The following is a 25,802-nucleotide window of genomic DNA, read 5'->3' on the forward strand; positions in this document are numbered from 1 at the left end:
GCTTCTTTGCTTCTTGGCCATGGTGAGGCTGAACATCCTGTTTTTTGAAAGGCATGGCAGAGCAAAGTTTCTCACCTCACAGAAGCCAGCAAGCCAGACCTGGGAAAGACAAGACACACTCTTCAAAGGCATACCCACTTCATTTAAGCAGTCCCCATCTCCTAGTAGAATATTCAGTATGGATCAATACACCGATGACATTATGATCCTGGTGATGCAGTCAACTTTTAAGTAAAGTAACAGCTTCCTCTGAATTGAAAATTTTGCTTCAGGAGGGGGAGGGAGAGGCTTAGGAGGTAAACAAACTTTAAAATTTTGGCAGATTCAAGATGGCTCCTCCCTAGCTGCATAGCAGCAGCAAAAGACTATTGAAGAAGACTGAGCAGGCAAGGTGCTCCAAGGAGGTCTCTTAGACTGCCTGCATCTAATGCAGAGGGCACCGGGGATGCAGCTTTGTGAGTCAGCGCTCACGCTGGGGTGAGCTTTCCTCTGACGGACATTTTTTGAGGTCCACCCCCTACTTCTGTAATTAACCCCTTGCCCGCACTCCAATGAAACAAAAACTTATTGGTTCATCAAGTTACATTTTGGTGCAGTTACTTTGATTTGTCATGGGCAGCTTTTCTAGGGTGAGTAGGTGTGTGTATGTGTGTGTGTGTGTGTGTGTGTGTGTGTGTGTGTGACATCTCCCCAGGAAAAGGCCCTCACACACTGTATACGACTGCCACAAAGTGAGAACCAAGCCTTCAATACATGAGTTTTTGTGTGTGTATGTGAGTGTGTGTATGTGGGGGGTATTTCATATTGAAATCATAATGTGGGATGTGGGTATTTATAGACCAAGAAGCAGTTAAAGGAGAGGGGGTATTATTCAAGGGATGGTTTATTGAATACCTGTTGTTTGCCAATCATTAAAATAGATCCCTGGGCTACAATTGTGAAGAGAGAGCACAGTCTTTTCCTTGGTGGAAATTCGTCTGACTGGAGACAACCCAGACAAGTCTATAAAATATGGTAAGTGCTGATGGAAGTAGTATTTGACACTCTGAAACACGTCTCGTTTGGATGTTAAAAAGCTATCCCTGAGGAAATAAAACCTGTCACTCAGAAAGCCTGGGCAGTTACCTGAACAACTCCCGGTACAGGAGACAAGAGATGGAAGATGCCACTGGAGAGTGTGTGAGGGACCAGGAAGAAATAAGACAAGAAAAAGGTAGAAAGCAAAAACCGTAGTGCTTAGCTGCATAAGGATTCAGGGTTTTAGAATTAAAAAAAGGAAAGGAAAGAAAGAAAGAAAGAAAGAAAGAAAGAAAGAAGAAAAGAAAGAGAGAGAGAGAGAAAGAAAGAAAGAAACAGGAAGGAAGGAAAAGAAAGAAAGAAAAAAGAAGAAAGAAAATAATAAAACAGAAAGAAATTTGGAGGAAAAAAACTAGGCCACATTATAACTTGCACACCAATTGATTATCCAATACTATATGGTCAGAAAGGAAAACATACAAATAACACTATATAGATTTGAGCAGGTACATACATACACATACTACTACCACCAGCACAACAATTAAAAAATAAATTTTAAAAGATAACTTTGTAGGAGGAGTTATGGGTGAGGAAATATGACTCGCTCATGGAGGTACAGGGGCTACTTATTCAGCATCACTATTATAATTTGAATATGAAATGTACAGTGTCTAAATGCTTGGCCCTTTGCTGGTGGCACTGTCTTATGAATCTATTCTATCTTTGCAATTTGGACCCCAGCTGTCAAACCTGAGTTCTTAGAAAGTGTATACCTTGAAGGTTATACCTGCTTCTTTATCCAGGCACCATTTGAGAAACTGCCTTTGTAACTGTGAGCCAAAATAAGTCCCCCACCCCCTCAACTCACTTCTGTCACCTGTCACCTGTTTTGCTGCAGCAGGAGAAGTAGCTAATGTGATCACTTTCTATTCAGCAAATGCGAACTGAGACAGTAGCCTGCAGGAGAGCAGGTGTTTAGAGAGCCTCCTGGTTTTACCCTTGCTGGAGGGAACAGAGACTTGAGGAAGACAAACCAAGTCAGCAAGCAAAGGCACAGTTCAGCCCTCCACTGATTACTCACTGGGCTTATGGCTGGAATGCCAATTTTACAGTTATTCTGGGAATAACTGCAAATTGAGAACGAGAAATGAAAACTACTGAAACTTCCTAGGAAAGCTAGTTCGTTTTGCTTCTTTGCATGGTCACAGGAGTGACTGGTGGGGACAAGGGGTACAGCTCTGACTACTAGGCATAGGAGGTGTTCTGTAACTAGTAACTAGTAGGTTTTCTTTTGATGTTTTTTTTTTTTTTTTTTTTTTTTTTTTTCTTTCTGATAGAATGATGTGGGGAATTTCTTAACTCTCCCAATTCAACCTAGTGTATGCTAACCTGCCTGGGCTGCCAAGCCCCACAGACAATGGCATTTTGGATGGTGGTGGCTTCTAACCTTTCAAGCTGGTTATTCTGGGAAATAGCTCTCCCCTGTGGGTTGAATATAGTTTCCCCAAATTCATCCAAGTCCTAGCTTTTAAGTACAATTTGACCCTAGAAATAAGATGTCTGAGGGGCTGATTAGGTTCAAATGAAGCCCTTGAGGTGGACTCTGATCCAACAGGATTGGTATCCTTGGAGAAGAGTAAACTCGGGAGAGAACCATATAGGGGGAATACCATGCAAACATGAAGATAACCACTTACAAGCCGAGGAGAGAGGCCCATTGATTTGGCTTCTGTTAGCAGAACTGGGAGTCCATTAGTCTGTCTTTCAGTCATTGTGTCAGAGGCTGTTCAAAGCCACTCAGCTTGTAATGGTTTTAGTAAATGAATCCAGAACCCATGTTTGGTCATTTTCTTTCACAGCTCTCTTACCTTGATGGTTTTATGTATAGAAAATGATGGATTGAGGCAGAGGATGGAGGAGGAATCCTTGGCTATTAAGGCATATGGATTTTACATGCATCCCTATATGCTGGCACTATGGCATGAGCAATGGAGACTAGGCATGGTTGCTGCTTTCATGGTGCCCATTTTTGGCAGGAAGAACCAATTTGAACAATTGGTAGAGAGTATATGTTTGGTGTCAAGGGTATGCATATACTGTTCATTGGAAGCCTCTGAGAAGAACCCTAGTTCTCTGGTTCCAGAAACATTTCTCTGAGTGCAAGTGACCTTTGAGCTGAGAGTTGAATCTGAGTTAGCTGATGAAAGGAACAAGACTAATGAAAGACGGTGAGGGCAATGGTCCCAGGCAGAGGCAATAGCCAGGCTCCATGTTTCACATGTGAAGAGGGAAGAAAAACTTGTCATGCACTTTGGAGTTGATACTACTCTAGAGTTCTCAATCAAAGCAAGTAGAGCCATTGCATGGGGGTTGAGGGGGAGCAACCTCAGCCTCGATTTCAGCTTGAGTAATGGTGAGATTTGGAGGGACCCTTGACATTGTTGGTGGTTGTTGGTTGAGAACACCCAAACCTGGTGTTCTCACAGCACACACTCACAGCTTGAGACGGGAGCTTCTAAAACAGAGCCAGGCTTTGTGAGAGGGCCAGCTAACAAAGCAGACTCATTGAGCTGATGGAGGAATTGTTGCAGCTTGTCGCCTGATGGGAAAGGCCACTCCCTCCTCTTCCAGTCCCTTCCAAGAACCTGAAGACTGAAAGGGCCTTTTATGTTTCTGATAAATGGTTTGGCAAACATTTTTGCCTTTGGAATCATAGCCTACCTTACGTGCCTTCCACTAATCCCCTCTCCCCCACCGAAACATGTTGTGTCTCCTGGCAACAGGGCCTGGGGAATGAATGGTGTCTCAAAAGGTGAATGTTCTAGAGGTCCCTTCTGGGTCCTTGTCCTGGCCTTGCCCTTAACTAGTCTTGTTGCTGGTTGGAAAATCACCTTCCGTCCTTGAGCCTCAGTTTCTGAGAGTGCAAATCAGCTGTGGGAGTGCAGTGGGCCAAGTGGGTGAGCAAGGCGAGATCAAACCACACCATTCCTCTAGCAACATTAGAATTCTATTTTCCTCTTTATTGCCAAGGTCCTTTCCTTCATTCTCCCTCTCACTAACCACAGCCTTATTGCTGTCAGAGGTCAGGGAATGTGGCCTTTGGCAGTCTGGGGTGGGCACACTGCTGCCCTTAGTATGTGTAGGGGAAAATGGTAACTAGATTTCCCCTTGTGAGCTGTACCTTCCATAGTCCACAATGTCAACTTCCCCCTTCTACCTATCTCCCACCCCCTTCCACCCACAAATCCATCCAAATACTTCTGCCTGGAGGGGAATTCAAGACTTACTTCTTTAATGGTCAGAATTGTGCTGGGTCAAGACTTTTAACTGTGTACTTAATTAGTCATCTGTACGCATGCAACTTAAAGGCGTTCAGCTGTGCCTTTTTATAGGATTAATAAAGCTGGCTGTAAATCACCTCTGCAGCCCATAAAAGTATTTATAGCAGCTTTGCTCTCCCCCTGCCATTACAGAAGCTCTGTTTGAACTAGCTGAGGTTTGCACGGGGATAGGTCTACCCGGTTCTAGAAGGAAAGCGTTAAAAGTCCTTTCCTGGCAAACCACAGCTTCATCATTAGGCAATGTAGAATGTGCTGGAATGTTAAGCTCCAGCAAGGACATTCCAGGGTGTGATTGCCAACAGCAAGCCTTCTGTGTTAATGAAAAATCAAAATACAAAAAAGCCAGTTAACTACAAGAAGAAAACCTTAAGCCGAACTTGAGAAATAGAACCAGAGTTGGAATTCTGTGGTTTCTTGACTTCCATAAACCTTAACAGGATTTGGAAAACTCTTCTCCAAGCTCACGAATTCACATTGGCCAAACACCTTTGCAATCACCACAGCCAATCCATGCTATCACTCAATCGGGGGAAAAAACAAGCCACCTTTGTCTGATGGCCAGTCAGAGCCTTTGCTGGTAAAATGAACAATACCGTAACCCATCTCTTGTGTCGGCAGAAAGCCCATTTCTAACACCTGCCTTCTCTGCCTAGAAAGAAACTATCTCAGTTCTTCAGAGACAACTGGACTCATTTCACCACCCCCAGTTTCTCTCTTCTACAAGGTCTCTCTGACTTGAGACCCCTCCCCCACTCTGATTACAGCACCGATTACAAACTGACTATGGATGTGTGTCACTTGTCATTTTGGGGCTCACTGATACATGTTCTGAAATCTCCATCCCCACGTTTTCTTCACAAGATTAACTGTCTGATGATTGGCGAGCTCTCAGCTGAAATGGGGGTGGGGGAGGAAAGACCAGGATGTGCTAGCTCTCCACCGATGGCTGAGGATAATCTGCACCAGGTTGTTAAGGCACTGCAGGCAGAGACAGGCTGCATTTGGCAGAGGATCGGGGCTTTCTCATAACCAGGTTGCCCTATGTCCCTGGCTATCTGGGACTGGCCACTGGGTTCCTGCAGTGACTCTGAGCACTTACCAACCTCAGGGACAACTGGCCTGTCAGTTGCAGTCTTGCGGGATCTTTTAAATTTATGGAGTAGAGTACTGGGATAGGTGTGCTGATGGAGAGGAGGTACGGGCCCCTCCCCCCAGATGTTGGCCTTGGGGTGGATGTGATGGGGATATGGGTCATTGAATTTTTGAGATTTCTGGCGAGCTTGAGGCTCTCTAGACTTTATAGGCCATGCCTCTTCGCTGGCTTTTGCCTTTCCTTCTCCTCCTTTCTTCTCTCCCTCCTTATTCTCTCCCCATCTTCTCCTTCAATCCCTTCCTTTCTTTTGGTTTGGAAAAGAAAAATATGATTTTCCCAACATCTGACTTTAAAATATCCTTTCCAGGGCCAATTATTTTTGAGATGGGATATATCATCATCATCATCATCATCATTATTTTGACATGGGATATCTCCTACAAAGGAAATGCAGCTTTTCCTCTGGGTATGCAGTTATGCTGTTTTTAATTTCTTTTCAGTTAACAGAGCACTTGATGCTTCCAGGAAAGAAATTAGTGACAGAATCATTTGCCTGCTTTTCTCTCAGAGTTAGGTAGGTACAGAAAACATTTTGAGGTTGAAAGCAAAATCTTAGTTTCATAGTCACCTATCACTGAGTTTCCTTTGGTAGCTAAGGACTTTTAACAAATTCAGTCAGCTATAACTTATATGTGATAAAAGTCACCCATTTTAACAACGCAGTGCTTTTTTTGTAGATATACCAAGTTCAGCAACATGACAACCACCCGACTTTAATACATTCCATCACTCCAGTGAGATCTCCTATATTCACTCGCAGTTAACCTTGGATCCTAACGCTAGCTCCGGGCAGCACTAACTCACTCTCTGGTCAGTAGACTTACCTTCTTGGAGATGGTTCATGTGATCGGCTGCAATGTGCACTTCCTGTTTGCCACCTCTAGTTTGCTGTCTTTGTAGTTCAATGCTTTATTAGCTCTGAGCACTCTGCTCCCTGTCCTGTAGAGGACAGTGTGTAGTGATTCCTCTTTCCCTGCATCGTGAGCCGCTCTTGCCATAGCCTCCTTTTTGATGAAATCATGTTGTCGTAGTGCAGCAAAACTCCCCTGGGCAGTTGCTCTCAACCTTCCTAATGCTGCCACCCTTTCATCCAGTTCCTAGTGTTGGGGCAAATTCCAGCCGTAAACTTAGTTGTGTTGCTACGTCAGAACTGAAACTTTGCCATTATGAATCATAATGTAGTTGTGTGTGTGTATCATAGAAGTTTGCCAAAGGGGTCTCAACCCACAGGCTGAGAAATGCAGCCCTAGGGGAGAACGATGTGGACCATCTTTCTGTTGTGTTTATTATCTTCTTTGTTAAAGTGTTTCTGTTACCTTTTAAATGGAGTTGTGTTGTTGAATTATGAGAACTTTTTATATACTCAGGATCCAAGTCCTTTAATCACTATATATGTGTATCTGTAAGGCATTTTTCTTCCAGTCTGTGACTTTATCTTTTAACTCTCTAATGATACCTTATGAAAAACTAAAAAATTAAGGAAGTCTAAATTATTTATGTTATTATTATGTTATTCTTATTATATTATTATTATGTTATTCTTTTTATAGGTCATGTTTTTGGTGTCATCCTTCCTTCATTCCTTCATTCGTTCCTTCCTTCCTTTTTCCTTCCTTTTCTGCCTCTCTCCCTCCCTCCCTTCTTTTTCCAATTGTTTACACTTGTTTGCATACTTGTGTGAGGGCGACAGACCTGTGTATGTGCATGTGTGAAAGCCAGAGGCTGACCTTGGGTGTTGTCCTCTCTACCGTATTATTTTGAGACAGTCCCTGGACTCCCTGGACACAGTGTCTGGGCATCCCCATCTCTGATTGTTAGTGCAGAGATTTTAGGCACCTGCCACAATAGGTGCTTTTCACAGGGATGCTTGGGGAGGGGGACTGCACTCAGTTCTTCATGCTTGGGCAGATCTGAGCCATCACCTGTCACTTCTCCTGTTTTCATCTCAAAGTTTTGAATTTATCTTTTATGTTTGAATCTCATTATTCAAAGTAATTTGGTATGTATGGTGTTAAGTCTCTCTCTCTCTTTCTCTCTGTTTTGTTTTTTTTTGTTTTTGTTTTTTGTCTTTTTTTTTTTTTCAAGAAAGGGTTTCTCTGTGTAGGCATGGCTATCCTGGAACTCACTCTGTAGACCAGGTTGACCTCGAACTCCAAATGCTGTGATTAGGGGTGCACACCAGCACTACCTAGCTTATATGGTATTAAGTCTCAATTCTTGCATGTGCATATGTGATTTCTTAGCATAGTGATTAAAAGACAATTTTCTCCATTACATTTTCCTTGACATAATTACCAAAATTCAAATCATTATACTTTTATTGATTTACTTCTCTCAATCTGATTCTGCCTTTATGCCTATGATAATGGGCCCTAATAAGTTTGATTAATGTAAAATTTGGGTTATCTAAAGAAAATTGGCATGTGGATACTATATTAGCTTGCTTTTTTTTTCTCTTAAAAAGAAAGAAAGAAAAAGACCTCCCTGCAAACAGAAATGTGAAGAATAGGAAATTTATAAGTTATTTGCATGAAAGAAGTATCCAGAATCTAAAACCAGAACAGTTTGGGAGGCCGTTGTGACTTTCATGCCAAGAAGTTTCACCATACTAAATGCAAACAGTAGAGAACTTACATCAAATGATGGATTTCCCATGAGAGGACAGAGGAGAACTGGGACAGGCAGGCAGTTTTGGAAAATCTCTTTGTGTCCAAACTCATCAAAGCATTCCAAATTGTACCTAATTTAGTAAGAACCTGTGTTTGAACTTTAGTGGAGAAGTGTCTGGAAGATTATAATTCATAGGACAAGAGCATCCCTTGTCTTTCTGAGGAAAAGGCAAGTGCTAAGCCATCTTAACAGAGCGGTTTTAAACATCTGGCTTTCCTCTTTTCCCATGCTTTCATTTGTTCTCCAAATTCGTCCTGTCTGGAAGCAGCCATCCCTGTAGACTCACTGAAACAGCTTCCGCGGTCATTTTAAAATAGATAAAGGATTAACAACATGGTAACTTCAAAATGGCAGCATGGCCAGCCTGGCTTAGAATTTGCAATTTTGAGGAGCATGCAAAGGAAAAGAAGGGGAAGGGCGAGCGAACACTGAGTAAGCCCACTGGGCTTCCCTAAGAAGTCCCCTCACTGCAGCATGGAGTGTACAGCACGAGTAATCAGGTTGCTCCTTGAAGGAAACTCTGCTCTCAGAGCATTTCACCAGCTAACGAGATGCGGAGCTCATTCAAGGACCGAAAGTCTCCCACATAGGATAAAACACTTCCGCAGAGTTCCAAGGCAGATGTGGGTGTACAGAACGGAATGGACACACAGCAGAGGGACAACGTCTTTCTAGCTTTGTCTGTTGGTTTAACTTTTGTTATGGCCATGAAACTATTGCCTTGTTGGGAAAAGTTCATTCCAGGCTGGCCTCAGAGGCTCTGGTTAAGTCGCTCTTGATCTGGGGGGCTATTGTTAGGCCTGGACGCAGGGAGGCCAACCACCACAGGCTGTCCTGTGCACAACGTCCCAGACACTTTGTTCTGACCATGCTGGGTTCTCGGCTTGGCTGACTTTCCATAGAAACCACGATGATCCCATTGTCTTGGTGCTGGCTGTATCTCAGAGAGACGTGTAGGGACAAGAGCCCTCTGGGAGGTAAGCTGCCGATGGGCTCCTAGGGCTGCTGTCAACCACAAGGCCTGATGGGGCTTTGTTCCAGGAACTCTGAACCCATCAAGAGGCTCCAAAACATAGCTGCTCACATGCAAAGCGTCCACTCTGGGAACATGGGTTCTGGTGGAGTGGGTGCATAGGGACAAAGGAAGAAGAAAGATGCCTGGTAGACTGGTTTTGGTCTGAGCCAAGCTCATTACCAGCAAATGTAGGTAAAGCATCTAGTAACTGCCATTGTGTTATAATAATGCGTTTCCTCTGATGTGTGTACACTACAGAGTTTAGAACATTGAAAACACAACAATTTTCAGTGGAAAAAAAATCATACTATCCAAATAGTTACAGCTGCTATGACTATGTTGGCAGTTTAGTAAATCTTTATATGTGTTTCATGTATATTCTCTGTGGGTACTACGTAATTTTAGCTAAAAGAAGAACTGTATTATATCTTGCCTTTTCCACTCAGCATTATATATTTTAAGCAAAATTATTTTAATAGCTGAATATAATTTCATATTTTTTGCTCCCTATAATTTTTTCAATCAGACCCCTATTGTTGGACATTTAGGTTGCATTTATTTTTTTCCTAATTATATATTTTACATGTAAGCCTTTGCTCACCTTCATAATTATATCCTTAGAATACATTCCTGGACTGGAATATTCACAGTGCATTTTAAGTATGTACTTTCCTGTTTCCCTCTATTATACAGATCATTCTAAATTATGTCCCTGAAAGCACAGTATGTGGTGCCTCATTCTACATGAAGCCTGACCCTGAGGAGAACTCCATCTGTAGGAATCCGTCAAGATGAGAAACACAAAATTCTACCTCCTTTAATTTTTAACAGTTTTGTTTAATAATGTGATTTGGTTGTTTTCATTTAGTTCTGATTAAATATATAGATAAATATAATCCGCAAGCATGGTCTTATTTTAACTACTCCACTGGAACATTTTATAAACTGAGATTGCTTCTCTGTCCCTTACATAATGCAAACACTATTCGAATATGTCATTTCCTGTACTTCTGATTTATACTTTTTGCTGTCCTATAATCAGTATATTATGCTTTTCCCTTTGGGTGATTGTCTATGCTTGATTTTATGAAGGTTGTTTCTATTATAGGATATAATGTTTATCTTTCTCCACTATTACTTAGAAGCAGTATTTTGACTATTAAGGAATCCCTTCATCCATCTGTATTTTGGTGATTCATGGAGTAGGAATTGTGACTTCCACCCCTCCCCCAGAGGCTGACCCATTTCCCCAGTATAATTTCTTAAATGATAAATCGTCATTTGTTGCCTCAAAATGTGACTTTGTTGGTCCGTGGCGTCTTTACATAGGACCCTATTTGATTCCATTGGTCTGTTCACACATTTCTGAAAAGCAACAGCACAGAACTTTAATGGTGACTAAGTTTATATTGCCCTCACATTTTTAATACTTTTTCTCTCTTTTTTTCTTTCTTCCAGTTTTGGCTTCTTTTCTAATGAATGTCTTCCCTCTTTTTTTTTTTTGTTTTTGTTTTTTGCTTTCTTTACATCTTCAGTGAATTCTTCCTATAGTATTTCCCAGTTTATTAAGCAAGGTTAGAAATGCATTGCTCTAGGAGTTGGAGAAGTGGGTCAGCAATTAAAAACACTTGCTACTCTTACAAAGGACCTACGTTCAATTTCCAGCACCCACAACGAGCAACTTTCACTGAAGGTAACTACAGTTCCAGGGGATCCAATACCCTCTTCTGGCCTTCCTGCTTATCTATGCACAGGTGGTATACATATACACACTCAGGCACAATTATATACTCATAAATAAGTAAATCTTAAAAAAAAGAAATACACATTTAATTACATTGATTCCTTCCATGCTGCTCTCATAATTAATTCTCAAGGGTTTTTGTTGTTTGTTTATTAGGTTTTTGAGATAGAATCTCATGCAGCTCAGGTTGGTTTCAAACTCATTCTGTAGCTGAGGTTAGCCTTGAACTACTGATATTCCTGCCTTTCCTTCCAATTACTGGGGTAATGGGCACAATCTCACCATACCTAGCTCTTTTACCTATTCTTTAATCAGAGTTTTGAGGTTTCCTTTGCCCCTAAGAGTTATTTTCTTTAAGTATCACTAAATAGTTCCCTTGTAATTTAATTTTCAGGCTTTTATTAACATGAAATATTTTGGGTTTTTTTGTTACTGAATATTCTGTTAATGAAATGTATTACTGTTTTATGCTATTTAAAACATGCTGGTTACCTATGAATAGGAGTCATAGGGTGCATGTGTGTGTCCCTATCAATTAGAGTCTTCAAATTCTCTGTATTTCCTTACAATGTGTCATGAACAGATTTGAGTTTTCCCATATTATTTTTCTTTGTATACTTTTCCATATGTTTGCTTGTTTTTCCTTTGTGCATTTTGATGTGGTTCTGGTTATGAGACTTTCCTATACCTAAGCACAGTATCATCAGCATGGAACAAACTCATGATTATATAGGATAAGATGAAGGACATCAAATCTATGACATTTCTGCCAATGTGCCTAATCTGATGAGATGCAAATGAATTTAAATTGAAGAATATTTTATAAAAACTGAACTATTATCTTAAGGTTGATAGTATTAAAGTCATGGAGATCAAGGAGAGACTGGGGAATTGTGCCAGTCCAATGGAAATGCAAATATGTCAGTCCATTCTAACACATGGCTCTTCATAGCTTGTTTGCCTTTAAAATCACCATTGGGACAATTGACCAGACCTGATTAGAAGTCAGTAGTTAATCAATGTGACGTTTGTGAGTTTCCATGTTCATCATATAAGCATCTTTCTCTCAATGGATTTTGGAAAGGCCTTTGTACTCTTGATGCTGTTCTTATTACAAATTTGATTGAAACACTATTTTCTGGATATTGACAAGGCTGTTGCATACATGAACTCACCGTAGCTGTGATTACATGTACAAGATCAAGCCAACTAAAATCTCAGCATGCACTGGGGGAGGGGTTCATGAAGCCATATCCCAGCTGAGAAGCTATTAGTTATTGATGCCTGCTGGGGACATGAATGATGGCAAGTTTTATTCAAGGATGCAAAGCCTGAATGGCTACTCATGCCCTAGTGGATGTTCTATGTCTATGCATATATAGGGAGCACTATTGGACTCTGGATTAGGAGGCAGGGAGGAAGGGAGAAGAGAGAAACACTAAGTTGGAAGGGAAAAGTAGTGGTGGAGGATAGAGAGGGAATAGAGAAGAGGGAATAGAGGAGGATCTGATCAAAATACATTCTATGTTTATATGATATTCTCAATAAAACATTGGAACTTATTTAAATTTGAATACACTAATGAGACATAAGTATATTCTGAGTCATTTGTATTTCTTCCTAATAGCTAAGTCCTTCCAGGTAGCTTGTTTTTGAAGTTAAGTGTCAGGCTGACACCAAGAAGTATTCCTACAAAGTGATGATGATTAGCTCTGATAACGGATGTATTTGTCTGTGCCTAGAGAGGCTCCCCTAGCATTCTGAGTTGTGGTGTGTGTATGTATGTGTATGTACTGTGTATTTGTGTGTGTGCTGAAGATTGAACCCAGGGCCTTGTTCATTCTAAGTAGGTGCTGTAGGGGTAAGCTGCACCTTTACCCCTAGCAACCTCAGTAGAGTAGTGAAGACTCAAGAAGCTGGGAACTAAGGACAACTCCCACTGTGAATCTTCCTGGAGATACTCAGAGGGAAACACTGAGTATCCTGAGAGAGACAGGGCTCTTGTGGCATAGAAATTGGAATGAATTCTGATGAATGCTGTAGCCTCATTATCCCAGCTGTTTCTGCAGTGAGACTAAATCTCCGATATATGATGCCATTTGGCAATTTACAGGCCTCCCTGATTCTGGCAATCATTTATGGGGGAAGCAAGAAGAGTAATCCACTTCCAGGAGACTTGGATTTTTTGTCCCTTCTACAAACTGACTTGTGTCAGAAGAAAAATTGCTTCAACACACAACTTGATTTGTTACTCTGTAAATGAGGAGGCAGGCCCTTCTAAATATGAACTTATATCTTTGAGCATTTTAAGAGGAAGGAAGAATCCGGTTGGGCTGAGCTCACAGAAAGCTGGGCAGTGTGCTGGGTCTTGAATGCAAGGCAGCATGTCCATCCTTGGAGAAGGAAATCGAGCCCTGGGGAGGCAGGTATCTTAGGTAAAGCTTGAGAAAAGGCATTTATTTAGGTGGGCTCCACCCATGTGGATTCTGGCCTCAGAAGATTCTGACATACACTTTTGCTTTTCAGGTTGTTTTGTGGCTAAAAGTCCTGAGAGTTCCCAATACCATTAAAAGTGATGTGGTTTTTAAAGTAGACCAAACTTGCCTTCTTACAGAAGAATTATTAATGCTTTGAAGGGATACTATGTCCCCACAACCTCTCTTTATAAATGGCTAGCAGGCAGACTTAGGAGAGCAAAGGCAACTAGAGAAAAGGCCATAAAAATCTGGCATTGCCTTGTGAAATTTAATATCTCATCGGGGCTTGTAGGTGCCTCATTTTTCCCATTCTTTAAGTAAATGTCTGGGTAGAGTCCATATGAAGTAACAGAAACCAAAAGATATGTGGCCTCCAAACTGTAGAATGACCCTCAGGACCTCAGTAGACATCTCTTTCCACACCAAGAATCTCTAGAGAAGAAATCATTTGGCAGTGGTGGGTGGGAATGTTGGATGGGCAACCGACCTGGCTGAGATGGTTAGGGTCTATGTTAGAACAGTGGGCCTGCATGGTATGGGACACTCTGGCTGTGGTGACAAAGAAGCAGACAAACCTCTTGGATTTCAGCCTTGGGAGTGGTCAAGCAGGGAGAGATCTGTCCCATGGGGCAGCTGTCAGGCCTGCTTGGGCCCTGTGGCTAGGAAACTCTTCATTTATCTGAAGGAAATAAAAGTGCAGAAGCCTGTCTGTTTGTGAAAAGCAGACAATTACAGCCCCAGGAAGAGCCTGTTCCCAATAGCTAAGTGGAGCGTGGAGCCCTGGCAGGGAGAAGCCAGAGAAGCAGGGCCTGGGCTGAGGGCCATGGCGATGGCTGCACCATGGGAGCATCATTGTTCCACCCTCTTTCCTTCTCTTCCTGGTTGGGAACACAAAGAGAAAGAGGGTGGGGTGGGAGGGCTTGGCCCCTCTCCCTGCAGAGGTCGGTCCACTGGCCTCAAATGGTTATTGCATTTAATGAATTGCAGCTTGTAAAAGGCTTTGAAGCTCGAAGGCAAAGTCTGAATATGGAAGACTCTTTTTTTTTTTTTCTTAAGTCATTTTATTCTAGTATTGAAAAACAAAATGCTTCTTGAACAGAGAGAAGCAGCCAGGGCTGCCAACCTACACTTGTGTGAACTTGTATTTGTTATTTGTTGTTGTTTTTCTTCTTTTAAATGTGTACCACAAAATGTGGATGAGCCAAAGCACAAGAAGACAATGGCTTTGACATTTAGGCAGGAGGTGGGCATATACTTCAGGGGCTTCTGCCAGAGCAATAACAATTAGCCTCATTAGCTTGTGCATAACCCTTCAATGTAAGGAGCATAGAAACAGTTAGGGCAAATCACTGTGGTGCCCCTGGGAACATCTTTCCATGCTTGAACCATCTCACCAAACAGATGTAAAAAGATCATATGCTGTGTTTTTTGTCAGTGACAATTAACCTCAATTACTGTCCAATAGTCCCCCCCCAAACAGTTGCATGGAAATAGGTCTAGGAGGGCCCTGGCCCTGGCCCTGAGCTCCTCACAATAGTTACCCAGTAGACAGCGATTGTTTGGGGAGCATTTTCAGATGTGGCACAAATCCTACTTAACATTATTTGCTGCCGATGATAAAAGGACTAGCAGGTGTGTCCTCAGAACTCACCCTTCATTGCCTGGGCACTGTGACAGCATCTCTTTGGCTCTACGTTGGTAATGAACCAAGAAAAAGCAGGAGAGGAAGGCAAATGAACCTCCAGGCTGTTTGCGAGCAACCTGGAAGCATATAGTTAAGCCGAGCTTTTCAATTTACACAGTTCCTTTCTCAGAAGCAGCCCTGGCTGATAGCACTCTAACCCATCTCTGTAGTTTACTTAGGATGTTTCCAAGGTTTTTATTTTTTTTTGGGTGTGTGTGTTTGCAGCTTCCCTTATTAGCATAAAATCAATGTTGCCACAGACATCAGAATAATTACATGCCTGTTCTACAGAGGCATTAAAAGTCTCTCCTCTTCATCTCTGCCCTCCCTTTCACTCCTTTCCTCCCTTAGTCTCTTCCCTCCTTTTGTCCTCCTCTATCTGTCTTCTCTTTCCATCTCTCCTCCTGCCCCTACTCCACCTTTGGCAATTTAGTTTGTTGTTCTATACATTTCTAAACTTTATACTTTATAGTTCCCTTGCTAGTTACTCCTTAGTAGCATGTAACTCACAGCAGATGTGTTGATGTGAGAGTGTGTATTGCCCACGGTCCTTGGCTAAGGTGCCTTTAGACTGTGCTCTGGTCCACCTTGAAATTCTGTTAGTGTGCTTCTCACCACTTCTCAAGTTTGTCTCCACTGATTTTTCTCTTTGTTGTTAATAATTCCAAGTTCCTGATTGTATAATCCATGCTGAATCCTCGGCCCATGCTACGCCCTTGATTTTTCTTTCCTGGTTGTCTATCTTTGCTGCCCTTACTCAGCACAGCCCCTTCTAGGCGGTCAGTGCAATGAAGGAAAAAGACCAATTTGATTTCCAACCTTAGCTCAACTAGATCCTGAAAAATTAGACAACTTCTAAGCCTGTGCCTCTTTGTCCATGAGAGGAGCACATGAAAGCCAAGTCCAGAGCCATTACAATCACTCATTTAAAGAGCATAACTATTTTTAAAAATAATTTATTACCTTGCATGCATGTGTGTGTGAGGGTGCCAATCCCCTGTAACTGGAGTTTAAATAGTGAGTTGCCATGTGGGTGCTGGGAACTGAACTCTGGTCCTCCAGAAGAGCCACCAGTACTCTTAACAGCTGAGCCATCTCTCCAACCGAACCTGGCCCAACTCAGTGGGTGCTGTGGAAGAGAGCCAACCCTTGACACTATTAAGGATACTCTGCTATTCTTTTTTATTTTAATTTTTATTAATTACAGTTTGTTCACTTTGTATCCCAGCTATAACTCCCTCCCTCCTCTCCTCCCAATCCCACTCCCCATCCTCCTTCTCCACCCATGCCCTTCTCCCAGTCCACTGATAGTGGAGGTCCTCCTCTCCTTTCTTCTGATCCTAGTCTATCAGGTCTCATCAAGACTGGCTGCATTGTTTTCCTCAGTGGCCTGGTAAGGCTGCTCCCCCTTCAGGGGGAGGTGATCAAAGAGCAAGCCAATCAGTTCATGTCAGAGACAGTCTGTTCCCATTACTTTGGAGCCCACTTGGACACAGAACTGCCATGGGCTACATCTGTGTAGAGGTTCTAGGTTATCTCCATGAATGGTCCTTGGTTAGAGTATCAGTCTCAAAAAAGACTCCTGTGCCCAGATTTTTTGGTTCTGTTGCTCTCCTTGTGGAGCTCCTGTTCACTCCAGGTCTTACTATTTCCCGCTTCTTTCATAAGATTCCCTGTACTCTGCCCAAAGGTTGCCTACAAGTCTCAGCATTTGCTTTGATAGTCTGCAGGGCAGAGCCTTTCAGAGGCCCTCTGTGGCAGGCTCTTGTCCTGTTCCCTGTTTTCTCCTTCTTCTGATGTTCATCCTCTTTGTATTTCTGAATGGGGATTGAGCATTTTAGCCAGAGTCGTCCTTCTTGATTAGTTTCTTTAGGTGTACAGATTTTAATAGGTTTATCCTATATTATATGTCTAATATCCACTTCTAAGTGAGAATATATACCCTGTGTGTCTTTCTGCTTCTGGGATACCTCACTCAGGATGATCTTTTCCAGTTCCCACCATTTTACCTGCAAATTTCATGATTTCCTTGGTTTTTGTTGCTGAGTAATATTCCATTGTGTAGATGTACCGCAATTTCTGTATCCATTCCTCAACTGAGGGGCATTAGGGTTGTTTCCAGTTTCTGGCTATTACGAATAAAGCTGCTACAAACATGGTTGAGCAAATGTCCTTGATCTCTGCTATTCTTGCAGACAGGAGACTATCAGAGTTGCCTTCTGAGAGGCTCCACCCAGCTACAGTTCAACACATGTTGAGACTCACAGCCAAATTGGATGAAGCATAGGGAGTCTAGTGGAAAAGTGGGACAAAGGTGACAGGAGCTCCACAAGAAGACCAACAGAGCCAACTAACCAGGGCCCAGAAGGGCCTACACAGTCTGAAGCACCAACCAAGGACCATGCATGGACTGGACAGGTCCTCTACCTCTATGTCACTGGATGGGCAGCTCAGGCTTCATGTGGGTGCACTAGTAAGGGGGGCAGTGGCTGTCTCTGACATAGATTCTGTTGACTTCTTTTTTTTATCACTCCCCTGGCAGGACTGCCTCAGGGGAAGAGGATGTGCTCAGTCCTCATCCCACTTGATGAGCTGGGATGGCTGGTTGGGGGCTTCCCTTTTCTGAGAAATGGGGGATAGGGGATAGGGGAAGGAGGTAGGACTGGGAGGAGAGGAGGGGGGGGCTGTGGCCAGGATGTGATATGAATTAATTAAAAAATAAAAAAAAGAAAAGAAAAAAATAAAGAGCATAACTAGACCCTCTAACTCTAATAATACCCTGTGTATTACAGGTATCTGAAAAATGCATATATATATGTATATATATATATATATATATATATATATATATATCCTTAAATGCAGATATATTGCCGTTTAAGGCAATTATGCCCACTTCATAAATTCTTAGGAAAAAAAACTCCCTTGTAAGTCTTTCAATACAGGTAAAGAAACAGAGGCAAGTGGAACTTTGTAAGTTCAAGGCCAGCCTGGTCTATATAGTGAGTTACAGGACAGCCAGGGTCTCCAAAACATCAAAACTAGTAAAAAGAAGTTACTTGACAGGCAGAACTTGAAGCTTTATATCCCACTCTTACTTCTCCTTGGGCTTTGGAATGAAGTATAAATCACCTTTCGTCCATACGTAGGCCACACTAAACTTCCTTTGTGAGTAACATGGCTTCTTACGGTATCTCCATGAGAGCTATGGAAACACGAGAGTCTCATCTAATAAGGGGCTGTGGTAATTTATAGAACTTTACCCCATTGTTGGGTGGAGTTATAGCCCATTGTGAATGGCCTCACCATCCCAAGAGCGTGAGATAGAGAAGGATGGTTGGCTGTCTGGACCCAGGATGTTACTGGGAGAAGGAAAGTGAGAAAGAAAAAGTTAGATCTTTACCGTATGCAAATCAGCTGCTCAGCTATGTCTGCTTCATCCGATTGCACTGCATTAATTCACTCTGTATTCAGTTAATGGTTAAATAATGTACAAGAAAACCATGAACAGTGAGTCCAAAGGAAGGGAGAAAATAGGAGAAACATCCCCCCCCCCCCACACACAGGAATTGGGAGTAAGACCATCATGGAGAAAATATGTCTGACTGTCAGAGGGAACAGTAGTGAGATGCAACTGTGCCAATGCACCCGTGTCTAAATATATTGTGGAATCAAAATGATGTGGACAGGGCTGCTTAACAGACATAGAAATGCAAAGGAGTCTCAATTATGTCAATAAGATCTACAAACACGATGCTGTGTGCAGGAGAACCAGGGTCAACTCCTGCCTGCACGATGGAGGCCTTTACTTCAAAGGAGACAGCCACTGTCGTAATGAGGGATGTCAGGGATCATGGGTGTCCTGGGTGGCCACAGAGAGCTTTATTTGAACTGAGAAAGTGTGTCCCCAGTACCCTACCTTCTCCTGTTTCTTTTCCAGGGCATGCCAGCCATTGTTGACAGAGTCTCTTTTCAGAACCTCTCAAGAAGCAGAAAAGAGAACAGAAACCATAAAATAGCACTTGAAAGCCTTCCCTGAATAGCTTTTTTTTCAGAGTATGATCATGGGAGATCACAGTGAAGCTCTGGACAGCGCTTCTCTGAATGGGAACCTTTGGCCCACCAGAGTGAAAATTCTTGCGGGTGGGGGGGGAGGCTCAGCAGTTTGCTTGACAAGCCCTTTGGGGGATGCTTGGGCATGCTGAAGATTGAAAACAACTAGCTGAGGGTATCCAGTTGAAGAATCCCGTGTTCTGGGTTCTAATATCAGTTCTTCTGTTTAACTAACTGTGATGTCACAGACCTGGGATATGCATTAGAGAGAAAGGATGCTGATAGAATTAGCGTCTAGACTGGCATCCAGTGGACGACACCTTGGGAGTTAGGCACTGGAAGTCTGTTGACTGGGAGGTTTGTTGGGTGAACGCTTTCTTTTCATAGTTCCTGCCTTTCTGCCTTCTTGGATGTTCTGCGTTCTGAAGGACACTGTCTTGCTTGTCTCCTACTACTAAGAAGTGGGGGAAATGCTGCTTGATGGGAACTCTGTTGGTGAGTGTAAGCACTCCTCAGAGCTCTGGAAACACAGGCCAGCTGTGTCTTGTTTTGTTTCCTAGGAGGCCATGGAGGGAACAGGATTTACCCAGCTTTTCCCCCCCATGGTGACATTGTCCCAGCTTTTCCCTTTTGATGACGCTGTTCTTCCTGAACCCTGAAAAGGAGAGAAGAGAAAAAAATTAACATTTCTGTGGTCAAGTTGACATTAAAACGGGTGGTGGGAATCACCAGAATTAGGATGTCCCATTCATTAGTCACTTTTTCTTCTCAAATTAAAATGTCCCTGCAAGCAGGAAAAGAGCAAGCCCTCAATGACCTCAGAACTCATTATTTTCAAGGATTATACTTAATTCCCAATAAAGAAGAATCTGGAATTGATTTCCCATTTCTATAAGGAGTCAGGTTTATACATCTTCATGAAGGAGAATGTGTACTTCCTGAAGGGATGGCTAAGTGTTGGCAGAGAGAGGTGGCTGCTGCTGTCAGTAGTGACCTCCTGGGTTGCTGCTGGAGACCTGTTTTCCATTGCAAGTCATCTTAGGCTTTCAGAAACTGAGCTCAGTTAGGCTTTTTCCTCACAAGGTTTTCCCAAGCTTGCACATAGCCACAGTATACTGTCTAAGCCAGTGGTTCTCATCCTGTGGGTCGCAACCCCTTCGGAGGGTCAAACAACTTTCACAGGGGTTGTCTAAGACTAACAGAAAACACAGATAGTTACATTAAGATTCATGACAATAGCAAAATTACAGTTATGAAGAAGCAACAAAAATAATTTTATGGTTGGGGGTTGTCACAATACCATAGGGAACTGTATTGAAGGGTTGGTTGCAGCATTAGGAAGGTTGAAAGTCACTGGTTAAGGCCATCAAAAAAGACTGTGTCAGATACCAGCTATTAGTTTAGAATAATAATGAAGAGACTGAAATCTGTGCTGACACTAAGATGATGGTTGCAAAGAGGCTCAGATTTGATGCTTTCTGGAATAACCTTGGCCTGCCCATCACACAGACCTTTCTCTGAGCTTGAGTTTACTTAGAGCTGAGGATTCTCAAATGCCCCTTTCCGATACCAGGATTATGCTTAGAACACCGAGTGTACTCAGAGCAGCTCAGTGTTCATCCCTGTGTTTAGACCAGGGAGACATTTCTGAGCATGGTCAGGTATCTCATGCTGTGATAAGGGAGGGCAATACAGCTCCCATGATAGTGATGATCTAGCCACTATGCAACCCCCCAAAGTTAACATACTAATAGTATAGATCATCACAGAATTTAGCAGTGCCATCTTCACCCTGGTCTTCAGGGAAATGTTGTTTTGCAAACAAGCTCTATGTGCTGAATTTGCAGTTTCTAGCTATCTAAATACAAAGGGAGAAGATGGAAGCGCTGAAAAAACCCACCTCAGGAAATGTACACTTTATAACCTGACTCCTCATAAATATACTCACAGTTACTCTTTACAGCAGTAATTACATATAAATTATGTTCCAGAACAAAAAAACAAACCAAACAAATAATTTTAAACACATAAATTAACATGATTAAGCCTATAGTTCTTCTGCTCTACTAACAACTTCCATTTAATGTTTAAATAGTGGCTTGACATCCAGTTGTTTTTTAAAAAAATGAAAATCCCAACCATTCTTTTTTACCAAGAAAGACTCTGGAGTCAGATGCTGGGGCGAAAACCTGCTAGCTCAGAGAGGCAGAGAAAGCACACAGCTGGCCTTCCGTCTCAGCTCAGGTCCAGATGGAATAAAACCCAAGAGGCTCAATAGCTCAACTACAGCCCAGAAGAAAAAGGCCACAAAACCCAAGGCCTAAGCTAGCTCAAAGCCCAAAAGGCCCAAAAGACTAAAGAGAAAGCTCAAAAAGCTCTTTCTTTTTCTCCATGCTGTCAAAGTCTCTCCATATATGAAGCCATCCCCTCAAGGAGAATTTTTTTAATGCTCAAAATCTTTAAGTTGAAAGGAGGTGCTGCCAGGAACTGACATGTCTCATTGTCAAAAATTCTCAAATTAATAAAACATCTTTAAATGCCATATTTTATAGATCTCTGAGGTTTTTTGAATAATCTGAATAACTTGTTTCTAGCTATATACTGACTGATTTACTTACAAAACATCTTGGATTAACGAAACTCGTACCTAACAAAAATCGTAATTTGAATGATGATGAGTTTGCATTTCTTAGTTATCCTAAGCAGTTTGTGATAGTAGCCAGGAGTGGTGGTGCACCCCTATAATCCTAGCAGAGGCTGGCAGATCTCTGTGAGTTCAAGGCCAGTTTGGTCTACAAAGTGAGTCCAGAACAGCCAAAGGTATACAGAGAAACCTTACTTTAAAATAAATAAGACACTGGATTGTAGGGGAAAAAAAACTACTAAATTAGATCAACTTGAATACTTTTTAAATTTTTATTTATTGTTTCATTAATTACAGTTTATTCACTTTGTATCCCAGCTGTAGCCCCCTCCCTCATCTCCTCCCAATCACACCATCCTCCCTCATCTCCTCCCATACCCCTTCCCCAGTCCACTGATAGGGGAGGTCCTTCTCCCCTTCCTTCTGATCCTAATCTATCAGGTCTCATCAGGAGTGGCTACATTGTCTTCTTCTGTGGCCTCAGGGGGAGGTGATCAAAAGACCAGGCCACTGAGTTAATGTCAGAGACCAACTTTTGAATACTGTTTTTTTTTTTTTTTTCAACTTGAATACTTTTAACATCAGAATGGAATTCAGGAAATACATTAGGGAAGAGGTTTTGCCTATATTTCCATAGGTGATGAAAGACTATGGGTTGCATCAAAATTAATAAAGATCCAATCCAAATAAGAGAAGCTTCCGAATGAAAGGCAAGACTCAGGGAAGAGAAGCAGAAAGACAGCAATGCAGATGATGCAGAAAGCAGATCCCCCTGCATGGAGACAGCTTAACAAACCAGCTGAAGAGGGACAGTTCAGCAGAAGAGGGACAGTTCAGCAGATTGGCAGGCAGACTGGAAAATCTTGATGCTGAAATGGACTGTTGCTGAAAGACAGATGATGAGGCTGCAGTTATGGAGGATCATTGCAGTAATGGCTAAGTGGATCTTCATAAGGACGTTTGTTTGAACTGTTAAGTTTGTGGGATTGATAATTGTTGCTATTGTAAAAATTAAACTATGCACGATTTTTAGCTTAAACAGAATGGGAGAAGTTGTTGATTCAGAACATGGCTGTTCTGCCAAAAAATCATATCCAAAGACCTTCTAGGATAGGGCTGGAATACAAACATGCCTTTAATCCAGGAGACAGAGGCAAGCAGATATGAATTCAAGGCCATCCTAGTATAGAGCAAGTTTCAGGTAAAGAAAAGCTTAGATCCAGGTATGTTGGTACATGCCTTTAATCTCAAACAATGAAGGTAAAATTAGTTTGAAGAAGGAAGCTTCCATGTTTGAAAGTAATGTCAATTGAGTGACAGAAACAGTGATGAATCAGAGAAAGACTTGATAGAATAGGATATGCCCAACTCTCATGAGAAGAGAGAGGAAAGGGAAGCTACTTATGGGGCAATACAGAGAGAGAGAGAGAGAGAGAGAGAAAGAAGTTTTTACCTACCAGGATGGTAATAGAGACCAGTTGCAGACAAAGAACCCAGGTGAAAACAGAATGAGCCAGAGAATGAGAAGGAGCCAGAAGATCAGAGCATATAGCTTGAGTTAGCTTGAGGCCAAGTGGGGCAATTCAGAGGTCAAGAGAAAAAAAGATTAAATATGTCAGCTGAAAGGGAAGTTTGAGCAAGAACAGCTGAGTTGAGCTAGCCAGCTCAGAGCTCAGTAAGAACAAGAAAGTGTGAGCTTGTTAAGCAGTAAGTCTCAGAGGCTGAACATGTTCTAGGCCTAAATTAGATTGTACTGAAGCTAGAAGCTTCCAGGACTAGGCCTAGGTTAGGAAAAGGAGGCGCTAAGCCTCCGGGACAGGACTAAAATAGGTGAACAAAAGTTACTTTTACATTCAGTGTTCCAATTTGAGCCATTGTTGAGAAACACTCCATATCTCTAGAATAGCAGTTTAATTTGGGGGAGCTTACCAAAAGAGTATTTTCCTATAGGTCACATAATGAGGCTGAATAACATTCCTACCCCTAAATCTCAGATCCCAATCTTTGGAAGCTTTGAATGCCACTATGTGTGTCAAAATCTTTACACACTTGAAAAATGGGAATGATGAGTTTCATAGATGATTTTGGATCACAGGGGAGGCACTAAATCACATGTGGGTACTTACAAGAAAGATACAAAGTGACTTTCCAGACACTTAGGAGATGCCTATCGGGAGCATATGAGAAAGAAATTGAGAGGTTGGTCTTGAAGGATAAGTTGATATGGCTATAAATCAAGAAACCCTGAAACCAGCAGAAGTCAGAAGGGATGAGACACATTGTTCCCCAGAACCTGTTTGTTTTTTGCTCTGCAACGCTGATTATGAAAGCTGTTGCATTCGGAGCTGTAAGGAAGTATTCTGTTTCGATCTGCCAAGTTTGAGGCAATTTGTAGTGGTGTCCACAGGAAACTCAGACAGGACCATATTCTTGATGAGAATGAAGAAGCAAAGTGTACCGCCAACTCAATTCCAATAGCTACCTCTGAGTATCACTGAGGTCAGTCCTTGACTCTCTCATTATATTTCTAAATTGCCAGTTTTACACCCAGATTCTCAGATATTCTCAGTATCACACCAACTGATGTTATGTGATGGCTAGTAGTGTAAAGACTGGGAACAGGAAGATAACTAAGTTTCATTAATTAGGGAGATGCATTCTCAGTTCACTCTGATTCTGCTGAGTGTTATTATTGCAGGTGTCATTCAAAGAGATTTCAGTTGCTAAAATCAGCAACTCATCTCACATAAGTGCGTGCTCACCTGCATACCCTTCACTTAGATCTATATGCTTGTCGAAGAGTGAGTATCTCCAGATGTTGACGCTTGTCCACGAAGGCCCTGGAACAGTAACTGTTAAGCCAGGCTCTGCAGACAAATTGTGTGATTTTTAAGTCTCATTTATAATGCCAATGAGCCACGTCACCTTGAGCATAATCTCTTTAAAATTCAGTATCTTCACATGAAAGTACAGATTGTAATAGCTCTTATCTCACAGGATTTGTAAGGATTTTTTTTTTGAAATGCATGTAAAATATATAGTATGATGTCTCCTACTAAGATAGGAACCAAGATAGATATCCCCTTTATTTTCTCTTTGAACATTGTAACTAGAAATCTTAGCTAATGCAGTAAAGCGTGTAAATAAAATTTATATGGATTGAGAATGAAGATATATAGTTATCTTCATAAATGACATGATTATAGAAAATCTAAGGATTGAAAAGCAAGGCACTTACTATATTATATGAGAGCATTGGAAGAGGGGGAAAGACAGAAATAGATAGATAGATAGATAGATAGATAGATAGATAGATAGATAGATAGATGGATAGAGACAGAGGATTTGACAAGCCAAACTGTAACCCTTATGTAAGCAAAATTATCAGTAAATAAGAAAATAAATGACAAGGTCTCTTTTTATTTTTCATATTTTTAATTGAAATAGAATCGTATCACTACCCCTACCTCCCTCCTCCTCTTCCCAGCTACTCTCCCTCAATCCTCCCCCATGCCTCCCAATATAAAATTTTGACAAGTAGTATCACTTTTTTATACCCTGTCTTTTGACTGCAATCATCCCCGTGGGCCTCTCCTCAGCCCCTGCTGGTCTCCTTCCTCTTCCTACTGTGCTTCTTTTCTGCTTTTTCCTCATTTACAAGGGATAGGCATTATTAACTTTGTAGGAAATACATAGGAATTAGCTACCCTGTGCTTTGCTTAAGAGACTTAGACTTCCTTAGAATTTTATAAGGAACAGGATAGGGTAGCCTGTAAAGACCCAGTGGGGAACACAGAGGCAATGAAGACCACAATTACAACAGCATAAACACTTTAAACATGTATTAGTTTTTTGTGTACAAATGGGAGCTTGGGAAGTCCTCAAAGATGTGGGCTCTTCTGGTTACTGCTATACCATCTTTAGAGTGAATCAATTATCTCAGTTCAAGGTGGTAGTCAGAACTCAAGTTACCATGTATCAGTTACTAGCAACATAAGGGG

The sequence above is a fragment of the Meriones unguiculatus genome, chromosome 6 (assembly GCF_030254825.1).
Source record: "Meriones unguiculatus strain TT.TT164.6M chromosome 6, Bangor_MerUng_6.1, whole genome shotgun sequence".
Classification (NCBI taxonomy): Eukaryota; Metazoa; Chordata; class Mammalia; order Rodentia; family Muridae; genus Meriones; species Meriones unguiculatus.